Source organism: Antechinus flavipes, chromosome 3 (assembly GCF_016432865.1).
Source record: "Antechinus flavipes isolate AdamAnt ecotype Samford, QLD, Australia chromosome 3, AdamAnt_v2, whole genome shotgun sequence".
Lineage (NCBI taxonomy): Eukaryota > Metazoa > Chordata > Mammalia > Dasyuromorphia > Dasyuridae > Antechinus > Antechinus flavipes.
Genome location: NC_067400.1, coordinates 51,860,800 through 51,878,615, shown reverse-complemented (window position 1 = coordinate 51,878,615; position 17,816 = coordinate 51,860,800). Strand labels below are relative to the sequence as shown.

General features: G+C 37.9%; 1 protein-coding gene across 6 annotated transcripts in view; it reads left to right on the top strand.

Moving 5' to 3' along the window:
- ZBTB38 (zinc finger and BTB domain containing 38) overlaps window positions 1–17,816 on the top strand; it is an 89,045-nt gene that overhangs the window by 62,535 nt on the left and 8,694 nt on the right. Inside the window, exon 1 of one of the 6 annotated variants that reach the window (XM_051983367.1) lies at window positions 12,193–12,296. The exons of the other annotated variants lie outside the window; for them this stretch is intronic. The gene's annotated coding sequence lies outside the window, so the exon portion shown is untranslated. Of the gene's footprint in view, window positions 1–12,192; window positions 12,297–17,816 lie in introns of those variants that run through there. 6 annotated transcript variants of the gene reach the window in all.

Sequence of the window (17,816 nt, the reverse complement as noted above, 5' to 3'; positions counted from 1 at the left end):
GGGAGGTATACATGAGATATTGAAAAGATAGCAATATGTGGCAACAGATTAGATATGTAAAGTTGAGAATGCTAAGGTTGAGAATCTAGGCAAATGGAAGAATGATGACATCATCAACTCTTATGCGGAAGTTTGAAAGAGAAGAGCATTTGAAAGGAAAAGATAATGACTTTGGACATGTTGAGATTAAGATGCCTACAGAAAATCTTAGTAGAAATATCCAATAGGTAGTTGGAAAAGTGGGATTAGAACTGAAAAGATGACCTGTAGTTAATATATTTTGGTTTTCTGCTTAGAGATTATAAATTAAATCAATCCATGGGAGCTGATAAAATCTCTAAATGGATAGTATAGACTAGGTAACCTCTAAGGTCACAATCTAGTTCTAAATCTATAATGCTATGATTTTTTTTTTTAATGAATTCAGCACCACCTTGTGGACATTAAGTGGTACCTAAAGAATAGCCATTATTTTACAATGCCATCATAAATTAATGTATTTCAAAAGTAGTACTTTAAGGGGCATGTAAAAGTGAGTTGATATCATTCTTAAAAACAAATGAGCCCAACATAAGCTGAAGATGGACTATCTTAAAATTAATTTTCTTGCATTGGAAGAGTTTGGGGTTTTCTTTTAGTTTTGTTTTGTTGTTTTTTGATCCACCAAAGTAGTGTATTTTCACTAATATGCTTTATATCATTCTTGTGAAGCAGGCTAGCAAATATCATTCCTATTTTCATTCAAGAAAGTGAGTTTTGTGTGGTTTTGATGCCTAGTAGAATTTTGAGTGCATAAGAATATATTTTTCTTCTTTTTATATTAAAATAGGTATTACATGTGAATTTGTAAAAATCAGAGTGACTGGAATCAATCTTTAGTTGCCATTCATAAGGTTGAAAGTTCCATTTGGTCTCCTTCCATTTTATTCTGCTTTTCTAAAAATAAACACACCTCCTTTTCCAATTAGTTAGACAAGGACTGCCACAAGTTCCCCCTTTGAAAAAAGAATACTCACATTTCTATATTCATAAACTACCAACTTTGCATATGCTGTCTGTAAAAAGTACAGAAAAAAAGTACCAAAAAAGTGGTTATTTTTATTTCCACGTTTCCATGCATTTATAAAATGCACAACAGTGGGTGGTTCTAAGCAGACAACTAGTTATAACTATGCCTGCCGCACACAGTATTAGGGATCAGGCTGAACATCTAAGCAGTAAGTAGCACAGAAGGGCCTGCAGTTTGGAATATTCTTACTCATCTTCCTAAGTTCAAATCCGGCCTTAAACACTTACTAGCTGTGTGACCCTAAGCGAGTCATTTAATTATGTTTACCTCAGTTTTTTTTTCATTTGTAAAAATAAGCTACGGAAATGGCAAACCACTCCAGTATCTTTGCTATGAAAACTCCAAATATGGTTGTGAAGACTTAACACAATTGAATAACCATTGAACCTTAGCACAGGTGCAGATACTCAGGATAGCTCATCCTGAGGCTCATGATGGTGGGGGTAAGGCAGATCCTGCACAGAGGGTCCATTAAAATGGGACTTTGGTGCTGGCAGCCTATTGCAGCTGTGCCATGGACCATCATAGATAAGACTGAAATGACAAAAAAGACTGCCCCTCCCACAGGGGAAAAATTATCCCCTTCTTCAAATACTCATATTTATACGCTATGTAGAATATCACTTATCCTTGAGTCATTGTTTGCTTTCTTACCCACAATTCTTCATTTATCTGATTTTTTGCACTGACTTGTATATATTTTTTCTTGCTAATTTCCCCTCTTGAAAGGTCAGCATGAACAGAATTTAGTTTCTCTGAACACATTTTGCTTAGCTCTAATTTAATCTTGCCTTATTATATGTACAATAGTATACTCCAACTATTTTTAATTCTGGCTTTTCTGTTTCTACTTCCGGTAATTCTCCAATTTCTTATTCAATCTTGCTATATTTCTAATGTGAGTTAGGCTACTAAACACTAGATTACTGGTAATGATATTTGAAAGGGGAGGAAAACAAAGGGTTGAAGGAGTTTAGATTAGACTTTTTAAAAGTTTTCATTTGTTACTATAATGTAAAATTATCACTGTGGAAAAGAACAAAATTGAATCGAGAGAAGAAGGATGTCTTGAATTCAAAGATAAGAGAATGATGGGCTAAACAGTTTAGCATTTGTATCAGTTTTAGAACAAGGACAAAAAAAATGTAGCGTATATAGGACAAATTTGCAAGACCCAAATTTTACTTTATTGAACCTTGACCTAAATTGCATTTAACAACAAGTAAAAGCTACTGAACCAGTTTAAACTGGAACCCAAGTTTGTTTTTTAAAATTGTCCAACCAAAGTACCCAGCTTTCCTCTAAAATAAATCAAATTAACATTTCATTTAGTTCTTAATTTAAAACATATTATTTATATATTGAGGGTTTTTTTTTTCCACTTCGGCACCACTGAAACTTGAGAGAAATAAGTATAGTTTGTGGTGGTGAGGGGAAGTAATATGGTGAAAGAAGCACTGAATTAAGTGTCATAGATTTAAGATCCAACTTTGCAACTAAGTAGTTATATGACCATGGCCTACCCACTCATTTTCCCTGAAACTCAGTTTCCTCATCTTTAAAATGGACTAGTTTTTTTTAAAGTCCCTTCCAGTTTTAATAATCTATGCTTTTATGAAAAGATGCCTTGGCAAAAAATTTCATTCATCCAAGTGTTTGAGTGCCTGCTGTATAAAAATATTTTACCCAAGAGTGCCTTCTTGCAGGGCTTTGATGTCTTATTAATACCTTTTTACATTCTCCTCTGAGTGAGAGGAGAAGAGAAAAAAGAACATTTGTCTCTGACTTCCTTCATCGTTTTATATATATATATATAAATATATACATACACACACACACACACACACACACACATATATATATATATATATATATATATATATATATATATATATAAATATAAAAAATGCCAGGCCTAAAGTCAGAAGGTTCCCCTTCCTAAGTCCAAATTTGGCCTTAAACAGTCACTAGCTGTGTGACCCTGCGTAAGTCTCGTAACTCTGTTTGCCTCAGTTTCTCATGGGTAAAATGAACTGGAGAAGGAAATAAAAACTATTCTTTACCAAGAAAACCTCATTTGGGGTTGTAAAGACCCAGATATGGTTGAAAAATGGCTCAACAATAAGTTATATACAAGGCATGGTGTAAGAGATTTGGTACAAAGATTGAAACAATCCCTATTAACAATGAACAATCTTCTAATAGAGAAGATAAAGAGTACATAGAAAAACATATGCAGCATAAATATAAAGTTAATACATACAAATACACGTGTATATATACAGGGTGATTGGAGGAATTGGGAAAGACAATTGCTTGGTGCCCAAGCTGCATCTTAAAAGAAGTGAGGGATTCTATGAGGTGCACACAGGAGTGTGTTGTACAGAGAGACCAGTATAAGTAAGAATACTGGGTAGTAGAAATCATGTCCCCAGTAATGCTAGAAAGATTAGGGCTATGTTGTGTGATCTTTAAAAGCCAAACAGAGGAGTCAAATCTTTATTGTAGAGATAGCTGGAAGCCAGTGGAATTTGGGTCTCATGGTCAAACCTGCATTAAGGAAAATTATTTCAGGAGTTGTATATAGGATGGACTTGACTAGAGAAGACGAGTCAGGGAGCCCACATGGAAAATTATTTCAGTAAATTAGGTAAGAGGCAATGAGGACCTGAACCAAGATGGTAGTTTTGTGAGTACAGAGAGATGTTATGAAGACAGGAATGGCGAAATTTGGCAAATTTAATTAAATATGTAGAGTGAAGGAGAATGAGGAACCCAATGTAATGCTAAGATTACACTAAATGTTGGAAAAATTATGGTGTTTTTCAACAAAAATGGGGGAGTTTGGAAAAAGGGAGGGTTTAGGGGAAAAGCTAACTGTTTTAAACATGTTGCATTTAAGATATTTTTAACCATCTGTTTGAAATGTCCAATAGGCTATTTTTATGTGGGATTGAAACTCAGTGGAAAGACTGGGACTAGATATAGAAATAATAATTAAATCTATGGAACCTGATTGTTTTACTAAGAGAGAGATAAAGGACCCAGAAGAAAATTTTGGCAGATGTCCATAATAAGGCAGGAGTGATGTAAATGATGAGCTATTAAATGAAAATGAAAAGGAGCCAGTGATCAGACAAGTAGGGGAACCAGGAGAAATTAATGTCCTGAAAACCTAAAGAAGAGAGAATCAAGGAGAAGTGGGAGATCAATAGTCAAAGGTTGCAGAGAAATCAAGAAGAATGAGGATTGGTAAAAATATAGTCTCCTGAAGTCATAAATCTAAACAAAAGGACTTTAAACTGAAAAAAGGGCAAGGAAGTAAAATACTATTCCCTATGCATAGCCACCAAATTAGACTGAGTATAACATAGGAATAAGAAAGCAGCAGAGATGTCCAGAAATTCACAGGAAATAAAATCCAAGAAAGACACTACAAAAATCCCATTACTTTTAATTCTTACCTACTGAAAAAAAGAAAGGTGGAAGGTCTTTTTGGACAAAGAAATCAAGTTTTGTTAAAGAAACAAAGGTGGTAGTCTATAGTCTGCCTAGTATGTTCCGAGACCACGAAAGACAGAATTTGTACTTATTTATAGGTTTCTTGTTCGTATATGACTCAGCAATGCCTTCTTGCAGGGCTCTGATGTGTTAATAATGTCTTTTACATTCCAGAAGGCTTTCTTTCTTCATTTTAATATAAAGATTAACATACAGATGTGATTATGGTCATAATCACAAGATACACAAACACACACACATATATAAACACACATATGTATATAATATATATAGACAGATATTAGGGGCAGCTAGGTGGTGCAGTAGATAGAGCACCAGCCCTGAAGTCAGAAGGATTTGAATTCAAATTTGACCTTAGGCACTTAATACTTCCTAGCTGTGTGATCCTGGGCAAGTTACATAACCCCAATTACCTCAAATAAAAAAAAAGAGACAAACATATACATATATATTATGTACATAATGTATATACACAATATACATCCAAAATAATTATAGTCACACTCCTAAAGTTAAGTAGCACAAGTATTCCACTGGTTTTACATCATAATTTCAGATTACACAGGTTTTCACCCAGGGCTATACTCTTGCTATAATTCACACAATTATTTCTTATCCTGTTAAATAGATTGTAGCTAATGATTACAAAACAGAACATTCAAGACCTTAATTATTGATCTTTCCCACTACCCCACAAATACACAAATACCTACTGCAAACAAGATCCTGATACCAAAGAAGCATATTTGACCTTATAGGTGTCACTGAAGTTTGATAAGTTGGAATCTATGATTGAACCATGATCCTAGAACATGGCCAAAAAATAACATGTTAGGTATAAAAAATGCAAAAATAGATTGAATACTAAAAATATTTCCTTTTTTGAGGATGTCCAAGAACCAAAAAGGGAAAAGAAACATGGCAGAGAACATTTAAGTGACTATCAATGGAGGAAGAAACTATATTATTTTTAGAGCACATTACAAACAGAAAGAGAAAATAAATGAAGTTGGAAAAGAGATAATATATCAAGGCATGATATAATATTGACAGAGGACTTTGATTATCTAGTAGAACACAAATCTTTTGCCCAAAGGAGAAAAGCTAAGTTTGTTTGATTTTTTTACTTTGTGATAATTTCATCCTTCAAAAGATAAAGGGGAACTTTTATTTTGGATCTGATTCTCAGCATGAAAAAACTGACTCTTAAACTGGAATCCTTAGGGGAAAATGAACATGTCACCTTGTAATAGAAAAGAATAAAGTTGGGCATAGTCTGATCTGCACCCCAGACTTTGGGAGCACCGAAAGGGGCTTGAGTATGAAGATGGGTACCCTACTAATAGGGGAAGATTCCATGGTCTACTATTCTACAAGGACAGTTAGCTTGGGGGTAGAAGTACAGTTCTGAGGATGCAAAAAAAGAATTCTGATGAGGAAGAAGAGAGGAGTTGTATTAAAAAAAAAAAAGTCAAGAGAGCAACTAGATGGCCCAGTGGATAGAGACTGACCCTGAAGTGACGCAGCTGAGGTCAAATTTCTGCTTCAGATACTTAACATTTCTTAGCTATATGACCCTAGGAAGTCACTTAACCCCAATTGCCTCACCCTAAAAACATCAATATGGAAGAACTTATTAACTAAGATTTTTTAAATGCATACAAAAGATGGTAGCAAAAGCAAACATCAGAGGGTTCATATAGTAGCATAGAAAGATTCTATAAAAAAGCATCAGGAATTTAATAGCTTAAGGCGAGAAAATCTGAGGAAAGAGTTGTTAGTTTGTAAAACAATGTTGAGGAAAAGAAGAGGATCACTAAAAAGAGAGGGACACTGCTTGGAATAGATGCAATGCTGATAATGGATGATGGATGAGCTGCTCAAATCTTATTTTGATTTTCTTGGCCCTTGGACTGGAAAAGATAGCACAAAAATGGTTTGAAGTTACAATAGTTGGAAGCCAAGATAAGTAAGAGAGTTTTTAGCTATCTGTCACTGAGGAATTCAAGTCATGCAGCCCAGACCAGGGAGATTCCAGGTCCTGAAAAAACTGGTAAATGTGGTATGCTACTTCCCATCTCTGAAAGACCATTGGGAATTGAAGTGGTATTGAACAACTGGAGTAGGATAGACATGGTATCAATTTAAACAAGAAGTATACATAAATGGAGCTTGGCCCATCAGAACTGAAATGAGGCTATCATTGTGAGCCAGAGCAGGCAAGCCAAAATTCAGGTTCTGAATGTTCTAACTTGTTTGATAAATTCTTAAATAAATGCTAGCCAAATACTATTCAGCTTCGTTTCAGACCAATGGCATTGAATGTTTTTGTCTTTCCTGTCAGAACACTTCTCCTCCACTCCTTCTTCCTCTTCCTCTCCCACAATTGACCCTTGAGGTTCTAGGCCAAAGAGCCCAAGGCTTCTTGCAGAGACCCAGCTGGAGAACCCTGGACCTATTGAGATAGAAGGGGGGACTGAAGGGAGGGAGGACTTTGCCAGAGATGGAACTGAATACTAATGACATTAAGCGATAGTTAGCACACTATAGAAATGGGGCCAAAAATACAATCATGTTTCTGCTAACAGCTGCACAAAGAGCAGATACAGTATGGGAACACCGAGTCACATCTGTGCAGGCAGCAGGATGAAAATAGCACGCTTTATTTGCAGCCGATGTGCATTTACGCTTTCACAGAGATTTTGTATTTCTGAATATGTTTTTAAAATCAGCAAACTTGTCATTTTTTTCTTTGCTCCACAAATTGAAATAATACTTTGCAATTATGTGTGTATGTGTATACATACATAAAACACACACATTTCTCATATTCAGCCCCACTCCTTGCCCTGGGGCCTCATCTACCTCCTGGTTCTTTTGTGCTTTTGTCCAGTATTGTTGATTCCAATTTTGATTTCAACTTTGAAATTGCATTTGGGTTATTCAAATGTCCTTTGAAGAGTGGACATAATTAAGTCTCCAGACTAATGAGAGCCAAGAAAGGTATTATTGGCCTCCATATACATCACACATATAAATAGACATGCTACCAGCCTACACACATACACACACAAACACACACACACACTCACACACACTCACATTCACACACACATATACACAAAACTAGCCTAACTTAGCAAGTCTGCAGTACAGAGCAGCTATAATAATATAAATATCTGTGACCTTTATTAATTATAGTGAAAGGCAATATAGCATAATAGTTGGGAGCATTGGAATCAGAAAGACTCGTATTAAAATTTTACTTCAGCTATATAACCAAATCACATTTTCTCTTTTTTTTTAAATCACAATTTTTGTTTTATACAATTCTTTGAGACTACATTAGAGAGAAGTTGCTGATTTTTGATTATGAAGGGACTTTCCACAATTGGATTTTCTCACAATTTTGATGGAATCACAAACATTGGTCCATCTCAAACTTCTCCGTGCCTACCCCTCCTCCCCCCCCCCCCCCAACAAAATCAGTACATTCTCTGTGGTCTGACCAGTCATAAGAGCACAATCTTTAAACTTCCCATTTTGTTTTGGCATAGTCTTTATAATGTTAGGCTATCATTGATTGTCCTTCCCTTCTTATCTCGCTGAAGGCCTTGTTTGGGACCAGCATGAGGCACCAGCCTCCATACTTCTATAAATAACCTTTTGCTATTTTTCTCCCAGTACAGTCTCTCTGTAGGGGTTAGTTAGAATTAGCGAGCAGGCAGATAGCAAGCGGTAGAATCACAAAATGTCTCTACAGCACCTGTTTGGGTGTAGAGCTTCTGAACGAAAAACCCCACAAGTGGTAGAAAAGGCAAATTTTCCCCTTTGTCAGGAGGCTAATTTGCCAACTTAAATCCAGGTCTTCTTGATTCCAATTGCTTACAGCTGAGAGAAGAATCAACCGGATAAGTGACTCAATCTGGAGACTCCCTGAGAGCTCTTCGACCCATTCTAAGTGCTAGAGATACAAAGAGAAACAAAATAGTTCCTGCCCTCAGGGAGTTTATATTCTACTGCAACATGTAGCGTGTATACGTGTAAATAACAAAGTTTTATTCGTAATAATGTAATGAGTAAATGTAAAAATACAAAGTAATGAGGGGAAGAAGAAGGAATAGCAACGGTATAAGGATCAAAAATGTGTATGTAGGAGGATAGGAGTGGAATCTTGGAAGGAGAATTTCTTCTTCTTCTAAACCTTAAAGTTTTTAATCAGGTGAATGTTCAGCCCTGCTGACTCAGCTTTCTGCTTTCCCCCATACGCGGTTCGCCTGCATTCTCCATATCTCTAGGAGAAACCTGCTCATGCTTAATTTGAAGTGAGCTAACAGAGCTCACGCTTGAGCGGCTTGTGGTTGTTTGCACAGATGTACAGTAGCAGCAACTGCTGGAAGCCACATCCCCTTAGCAAGGCAACACTGTCCGTGAAGGTGACCACACAGCCGAAGTGAGACAAGTCTTTCCCATGGGGATCAGGCAGCAGCACCCATCAAAGCCTGCTCTCCTTCTCCTCCCTAGTGTTCCCTAGTCCATGTTTAAATCTGGCTCAATTCCCTAAAAAGGTGCATATATGCACACATGTGTATACATAATATACATGTGTATATGGCATATATACTATATTATATATTGTTTGTTGTTATAACATAATATATATATTATGTTATGTATATAACATATATGTGTGTGTATTATATAGGTTATAATGTATTCATATATTTAATATATATTAAATAATATGTTTAAATATATGTGTATATAGATGCATATGCACACGTTTGTGGGTACATGTGTGTGTGTCAAACAGAAAAACTGTAGGCTTTTCCACCCTGAGAGACAAATAAAATTCAGTATGGGTAAATTAAAAGTTGAATGGAGAGTAGGGCATGTAATAAGTCTGGGAGACAAATGATTTTGGACCAAAACCAAGCCAGCCCTAAGTAAGCATGCTACAGATCTAAAATGAGAATTCCCCGAAGGGAAAACACACACACACAACACAACCACAACACCAATAATAATAACAACCCGTTAGCAAGCATTTATTAAATGCTTACTATATGCCCGTGCTGTGCTAAGCTCTTGGGATGCAAAAACAAAAGTAGCTAAGCAATCCCTGCCCTTGAAGATTTTCCATTCTGAGGTGAGAGACCACACTGACTTCTCTAGGTATATACAAGTTGCACCCAAAAGTCACCTTAGAGGAGAAGGAACTACCCTAATCAAAAGATGTAACTTGAATTGTTTTGAAGGAAAAAATGAGGGATTCCAGGAGGTATGAGCATTGTTCTTCCTGTAGTAACTACTTAATGCTTCCTGATTGGTCTTGGAGGCTTTTGTAATGCCTCATATTAACAGGGTCCCTCTGAAAAAAATGAGTCTAAACAAAAATTGCTGGTGGAATAGAGTATCCAAATCTGTGTTAACTTCATGCTGTCCATTTGAGATAAGAAAGACTTAGGTGTGGTACTTTGTTCCGTGCTTTAGTGGACCGCTGTGGCTAGTTCTTGATAGCAAGCAGGGCACAGCCCTGAGACACGGTATATGGTACCACCAGTCTCAGCTTGTTGGGCTATTCATGCATTGATTGGACTCAGAAGATCAGGAGATGAAACATAAACGTAGCCTCTTCCTCCCGGGACCCACGTCGGGCTGAAGCTTTATACCTTGGATTTCACACCATTTGGTCCTCCTCAACTGTTCATGTGAAGTCAGGCAGACCTGTGGAACCTTCTTGTTGTGCACAGAGAGTTCTAACCAAGTTGGCCAGGAAACTCTGTTAGCAATTAAGTTCTTTGTGGTTGTTCAATAGACTTCCGGGTTGGTGCAGCGAGGGCTAGTGGTTAGTGTGGGACAGTAGCTTGGGGGGTCCTCCCGAAGGAGGGGGCATTCAGCTAGCTTAGCAGTGATACAATAGCAAGTGTCTTATCTGGCTTTAGGATGTCACATTCTTGCCAATGGCCGGAGCCTCCTTCTCCTTGGGAAAGCTGTAAACGTGAAAATCAGAAAATGTGTCCAGGGGTAGATAATACTGCTCTGTCCAGATTAAAACCTAAATAAGGAAATGTTTTAAAACTTGGGAACAGGCAAGGCTATCAGAAAATCAGCTGATCATTTTAATAAGCTCCCCAAGAAAATGGCATTTGAAAGAGCTTTTGAGGCAGATTCTTTATTGTGAGAGAGTAATAGATACCTACCTAGGGGCTTGATGTTCAGATTACCTTAAAACCAGTTTGCCGGTATCCATGCAAGTTACACATAGAGGTGAACTCCAAGTGATACGGAACACTCTGAAAGGTTATTCTGTTTACAAAAGAGACAGAGACAGAGAGAGAGACAGACACAGAGATAAAGAGAGACAGAGTGAGAGCGAGAGAAGCAGAGCGAGAGACAGAGAGAGCTAGACAGAGACAGAGGGAGAGACTGAGAGACCAAGAGAGACAGAGCGAGACAGAGACTGAGAGATACCAAGACAGAGAGACTGAGATTGAGAGAGACTGAGACCGAGAGAGACAGAGACTGAGAGACCAAGAGACAGTGAGACCGAGACCGAGAGACAGAAACAGAGACCAAGACAGACAGACACATACACACACACACACACACACACACACACACATACAGAGAAACACACACAGAGACAGAGACTCGAGAGACTGAAAGAGACAGAGTGAGAGACTGAGAGACCAAGAGAGACAGAGCGAAACAGAGACTGAGAGAGACCGAGACAGAGACCGAGACAGAGACCAAGAGAGACCGAGAGAGACAGAGACTGAGAGAGACCGAGACAGAGACTGAGACAGAGACCGAGAGAGACCGAGACCAAGACCAAGAGAGACCGAGACTGAGAGACCGAGAGACAGCTAGACTGAGATAGAGAGAAAGACAGATACAGAGACCAAGAGAGACACACACACAGAGACGCACAGAGAGAGACAGAGAGACAGGAAGAGAGGGAGATACACACACACACACACACACACACACACACACACACACACACGAAAACAAACAGAAATACCTTTTCAAAAACCTCTAAACCCAGCAACGTGAAGTCTTAAATTTGAGCCTGTTAGAACATTGAGGGACATGAACTCTACTCATTCTGATTCCCTCTGTACAGGCAAGCACAAGTCCAGCAACTGAATGTTTACCTCTGTAAGAGAATATATTCAAAGAGAAGGTGTCCCAAGAATCAATCCCCTTTGTAGATTAAGAATAATTTAACTTAATTTATTTTGGCATTAAGTTTACATGAATGCTAATCCACTTTGCTTTTCATAATATGCCTTTAGAACCTAGATAATTTGTATCCTTAAAAGTCAAGTAAATAAAGCACTTCTTGGGCCCCCTTTTTAGTGTGTTTGATCGGCAAAAGCGAGAGGATTTTCCTTTTCCTAGACTCAGCTCAATGCTATAAAGGGCTTCTGTTTTGAAATCTGTTTTGGAGATCTGATGCCTGTGTTTCTAATACCCTGTCACATGAGCAAGTCTGACGTAATCTCCCAACACTGTCTATAAGAAAACTTACTGTGAGGATGTGTGTGGGATGGTAGGGCCTGATAGCCTGAAGCAAAGTGTTCTCCTTTGTCAGTGAACTTTCCACAGAGAGTGCTTTCCAGTCCAGCAGATTCCATTTTGATATGGAACCTGTCCTGGGCCAAAATGGACAGTGATCTTGACTTTTGCAAAACTTCAGGTCAGTATCCTAATACAGTGCCTCCTTATTTTCATGGGGTTTGGGGTGATGGGATGAGGTGAGGGAAATCCACCTTTCTTTATGCAAGGAAATCGGAAGCAAAAGAAAGAGTGGCTGTGTGTCAGTGCAGTTGTGTCTGATGGACTAGGAATCGTGAAAACATAATTTTGTACGTCATCATTGCCACTGATTTTCTGTGTGGCCTTAGAGGAATCACCTACCTTCTTCATGCCTCGATCACTTGCAATGGAAAAAGTCATGGTTGCCTGACACTAGGAAGGTCTCAGAGATTTTTTTAATGTATTAAATATTGGGAAATGTTCCTTTTGAAATATGCATAATTAAGCTCATGTTTCCCTTTACATGGTTGAGATAATTTATCTCATTAGCTTGATTACAATCATCATTATTAACAATATTAATGAAAATGATAAGATTTGTTTCTCCAGCTTTAGAATTCTAACAGAAAACATTATTTGAATTTTGTAAAAAATCTTATATGTATTTCAGTAGAGAGGCTGCGTTGTGCCGTGTATAGAGTTTCAGATAGAGTAAGGAAGACTTCAGTTTGAATGCCGGCTCTGATACTTTTTGCTACTTGCCTAACCAAGGACAAAGCCCGCTTAACCTTTTTATTCCTCGGTGTTTTCCCTCTGTAGAAATAAAAAATGATAATGTCTGTACCACAATCTTCATAAGGTTGTTCTGAAACTAAATAAGATCAAGTACATGAAGCGCTTTGAAAACTTGCGAGTGGCATTTGAATGAGTGTTATTTTAAGTTATAGAATAGGAACCGGATCTGTGATTCCATTGGTATGAGACACTACCATGCGGGGAAACTCCCTCTAACGAGATATTTTGTCGCTTTATCTTCAATTTGTAGTCTTAGAATCCTACCTAAAGGCCCTGGGAGGTTCAAGCTCTTGTCCACTGAACACAATCCTCACGGTTTGGGTTGTGAGGTTTTATTTTGGGGGCGGGGGAAGCGGATTGATGATGGTCTTGAACTTTTTTTTTTCCTGAAGCTAGTTCTCTACCCACTGATTCCCATTGTTTCTCTTATGTGTTATGGTGTTGTATTAAACCAAACCCTTAACCCCAGCAAATTACCGGAGTTTCTTCATAAGTTTGAACTCAATCCCAGAGCAGGCCAACAAATGCCTGAAGGCGATGTTGAGAAATGGGGTGGAGGCGGAGGAAAGGCAGGAAAGGCGGCCAGGGGAGCTTACTTTCACTGAATTGGTCTGAATTGAGCATGTGGTGACACAGAAGCTCCGGTCCGTCGGGGACTTTGAAGTGCCAGGAGAGGTAGGAGGTGGGGGATGGGATTGGGGGTCAGTGATGCGAGGAGAACCAGTAAATAGAAATGGACGCTGTAGCTAGGAATTAAGGAACACTTTCCTCCATGTGCACTGGACAGAGAGAGCTATTGGTCACGCATTGTTCTTTTTAGTGTGCCCACATACCCAGATAGTCATCGATGTCTCCTTTGACTATAAAAAGTTAACAACATAAAAGACCTTTCCGTCTCCTGGGGGCTTTGCCTACTTTATATTCTACATCAGTTTCATGGACGTCTAATTGCCAAGGTCCACATCATTGTTTTGAGTTGGTTTTAGCTTTGGCAAGTAAAAAGGAACATTTTAAAAATTCTAAATTTTACAGACAAATTTGAATTTTTTAATAGGTTAGAATAGGCAAAAAATTAGTCAAACTGTTCATCTCTAGTACTTTCTATAGAAGAGCTTGAGTTTCAGTAGGCCTAATTTTTTTTTTTTTTTTTTTTAGTGCTGGCTCAAGTGATTTTTCTGATTAATACCGTTGACTATTCTTGGTGACTTGGGAGCCTAGATCAGTCAATCTGTGAGTCAGAAGCTCTTGTATTCATCATCATCTTACAACAATTTAATTAAGTGTCCCCTGATGTGCTATTGATAGTAACAAAGCAAGTCATTTTATGTGGAGCTTAAGAAGTTATAGTCTGGAAAAGGTTATGATAGATTAGACACATGGGCAGAAGGCAGGAAACCATAGCTGTATCCCATATACATAGAGACAGCTAAAGACCATAGAGCAGCGGGCCTGGAGTTGGAAAGACCTGAATTCAAATGCAGATTCAGGTCCCTCATCTGAAAAAATGGGTATAATATAGCAGCTACTTACCAGAGTTGTTAATGGGTAAAGGACTTTGCAAACCTTAACGTATCAACATGGGTCGTTATTAGCCATTGCTAATTTATCTCTTGAAGTCTAGATCAGATCATAATTTCCTATGAAATTGGGGCAAGGGAGAACAAGCATTTATTAAATGCCTATTATATACTAGCCACTGCACTAAGCACTTATTATTACTTCATTTGAAATAGGAATCTTAATTTAAAAAAAAAAAAACAGGAGATTGGGTGAATTGGGCCTTAGAATTAGGCATCTAGAAGGGAAAAATCACTGAATCTGAGTTGGAAAGGGCTTTGGAAATACTCTATTCCAATCTACATTTAATCAGAAGCTGTTATGATATAACAAACAAATAGTCATCTGACCCCTGTAGCTAGAGTTAACCCAGTCCTGGCAAGGTAGCACATTCCATTTTGGGTAGCTCTAACTTTTAGGATGACTTTCCTTTACACTGACTGAGGTGAAATCTGCTCTCTGAATATTGTGCCCATTTCTCCTGACTCTACCTTCTGGGATCAGGCAGAACAAATCCAATTCCAAATGAGGCAATTGGGTTAAGTGACTAGCTAAGATCTCACAGCAAGTATCTGAGATCCAATTTAAATTCAGGTTTTTCTGACTCCTGGCCCTGTGCTTTGTTCCCCATGGTGCCACTTTATCTAGCAAGATATAGCGTAAGAGCATGTGAGGGTAGATGAAGAGCTGAGTTTGGAGTGAGGTAGCTGTGGGTTCAAGTTCAGCCTCTGACATATATATAGCTCTGCATTCCCAGACAAACCAATAAATTTCTTGGTGTCCCTAGCCAACTCTAAGACTAGAAGTCACAGAGCAAATATACATTGATAGAGGTTTTTATTAGATGTCTCTAGTTCTAATGAAATTATGTTGTTGTGGTTGGGGTAGCTAGGGGATGCCATAGTGCCTGGAGTGCTAGCTCTGTACTCAGGGAGACTCATCCTTCTGAGTTCAAATCCAGCCACAGACACTTAGTAGCTGTGTGACCATGGACAAGTCACTTATTCCTGTTTGCCTCAGTTTCCTCCTCTGTAAAATGAGCTGGAGATGGAAATGGCAAACCACTCTAGAATCTTTGCCAAGAAAACCCTAAGTGAGATCTACGAAGAGTGAGACACAACTGAAGAAGACTGAACAACTATTCCAATGAAATTATGGGTTCAATAAAAAAAATCTGGCATTCATTCAACAAGGATATTATGAAAATATAAATTCAGAATAATGGCAATATTAACCATGGAGTGGAAAAAAAGGCTAAGAAAATGTGTTCTCTCTCCCTTTGGGGGCTTTGTCAATTGCCTGTTTCTCACTTAGGAATGTTTTCTCTCTTTTTAAAATATCCATTTAAAAATTTTTTATTACAAATTCTCTCCCTCCCTTTACCCTCCTCTGCTTGAAAAGACCAAAAATGTTACCCATTATACATCTGAAGTCATGCAAAATATAATTTTAAAAAATTATTTGGAATGTTCTCTCAATAATACCATTGCAGCTAGTGAGCAGCTGTGCAAACCTCTAGTTCTACCCAACAGATATGTTCCTAAAAAGTTGGGTGAAAAATGACATGTGTCAATCACATCTGATTTTCCCATTGAGTTGCCTTATTATTCTTTTAAAGTGATCATTGCTACTCCAGCTTTCAGTTTTAAGTTACACAGGTTCACAACTGAAGTTTCTCTTGTCCCACAGTTAATGATCAAGGAGTGAGTTTAAGTTCCAACTCAGTCACTTACTCACCGTGGGCCTTTGATCAAATCATAGAACTTTAGTTGCTTCATCTTCGAGTGAAGGACTACAAAAGCTTTTACTAAGTGTTTACTGTGTGCAGAGTTCTGTCTTTGTAAATTGGAATGCAACAAAGTCACCCTGGTCTCTGAATCTCACTTTAGTTGCCAGAAGGTGACAAGTTTTGAAGGATTCAGACACAAGTCAAATGGAAAGTCCAATGTTCCTTATAGTGTAAAAGCACCTTTTAAAATATCATTTCCATTGATAAAAATATATCTTTCTCTGATGTTGAATTGTTTGCCAAGGAGGAGGGAAGGCTTTCTTTTCTGAGTCTTCAACCATTGTGGCTATGGAGCAAGCAGGAGCTGTAGCACCTGCAAAGTCAATGGACAAATTCCATTTCCACAAAGTTTGCTCTCATTAAACTATGGTCATTAGGTCTATGCTGAAAGCAATACCAGGGACCTAGAAGGGCACTGATATTTCTGGGGTTCTTGGGTATAGGGTCTTGTGATATTTAGAACTAGAGTCTGGGGAAATATGGTAGCAGTGGTTCACCTCTGTGATATATGGCACCCTTGGTTCTCCCTTTAGATCCTTTGCTACCCATCCAGAGAGTACTGGCTGTCCAAGATTTTATTTGTCTATCCATTTGGAGGCAGATGGTCAGCAGGTGAAACTAATAATGATGGGAATAGCATGTTCTTTCCCCAAAAGAGTTGCTCCACTGGATTATGGGGGCCAGGTGGGAAGAAGGGCTGGCTGATAGTCTGGGGAAGCACTACTATTCCTGAGGTTCTACATTTATAGCAGTTGGTGTTGGTGGTGTTGAAGTGGCAGATCTTTTCCCCACAAATGTTGTTCACATCATTGACATGCAGAGGAAAGAGATGGTGGTCAGGGGTGGGAGTAAGTTCCATTTCTAGGACTTTTTGGCTAAACCTGCCTCAGAAATTCTGTATTACGCACAAAACTGAAAATACATTAAAGTCTAAGACCTCTTTTCTCACAATTCTGATCTGGAGAAAGGAGTGGGACTGGAAGATCTCTAAAGTTCTTTTCATCTTTAACCTTTATCTGTGAGTATTTCTATACACTAAAAGGTAACATATCTAAAAAAACCTGGGAGTAAATATTCAATAAGGCCAAAAAATTGAGGGTTTTTGTGAGAAAAACTGTCATTGTGATGAATCTCTCTGAGTTTGTCATATTTTTATTTTCCTTGAATCAGATACACGATAAAATCCTTGGAGTTGTTTTGGTTTTAGTGTTTTATTTTTGTCTCTTTTTAACCACAAATTCTTGGGTTTTAGTCCTATTTTTTTTTTTTATTTCATTTGACTTTTTAAAAGGGAATTCTAGGGATTAGCAAATATTGGTAGGTTGACACTTTGGAGAAGGAGATTGAAAAAGATGAATTTTAGAATTTTATCTACAATTTCCATTTCTTTTTCAAGTTTTTTATTTTGTAAGTTGGGCATCGAATCAGGGACAATCTTTTGCTTCTTTTTCTAAACTCAATATTTATTTAGCATAGTTCTTGGCACATAGTAGATACTTAATTAATGTTTATTGAATGAATGAACTCCAACAATGGGAT